This window comes from Myotis davidii, unplaced genomic scaffold (assembly GCF_000327345.1).
Source record: "Myotis davidii unplaced genomic scaffold, ASM32734v1 scaffold142, whole genome shotgun sequence".
Lineage (NCBI taxonomy): Eukaryota > Metazoa > Chordata > Mammalia > Chiroptera > Vespertilionidae > Myotis > Myotis davidii.
In genome coordinates, this window is record NW_006294400.1 from 121823 (window position 1) to 122122 (window position 300).

The 300-nt window shown below is 69.3% G+C and overlaps 1 protein-coding gene across 3 annotated transcripts in view; it reads right to left on the minus strand.

Moving 5' to 3' along the window:
* Positions 1–300, minus strand: part of NTMT1 (N-terminal Xaa-Pro-Lys N-methyltransferase 1) — a 7115-nt gene that overhangs the window by 6227 nt on the left and 588 nt on the right. Inside the window, exon 1 of one of the 3 annotated variants that reach the window (XM_006768476.2) lies at positions 61–250. The exons of the other annotated variants lie outside the window; for them this stretch is intronic. The gene's annotated coding sequence lies outside the window, so the exon portion shown is untranslated. Of the gene's footprint in view, positions 1–60; positions 251–300 lie in introns of those variants that run through there. 3 annotated transcript variants of the gene reach the window in all.

Genomic DNA, 300 nt, shown 5'->3' on the forward strand with positions numbered 1-300 from the left:
CGAGATCCCAGCCCACAGCAGCAGAGCCTGCCTCTGACAGCCTCTCCTCAACAGGCTGACCTTGGCTGCAAGGTCTCCCGGCGGCGGACCTCTCCGGCCAGGCCTGGGGCCGCGTCCAAGGGGAACGATGACAGCAACTCCTAGGTAACGGGCACGCCGTGAGCCGGCTCCGAACTGAGCGCCTCCTTACCCCGGCCTCTCGCGGGGGAAACGGAGGCTCAGAGAAGGAAAGGGATTTGCTACGGCCCGGCCCCGGCTTTGGGGACCCCGGCCACCCCCTGGACCCCCCACCCGTGGCCC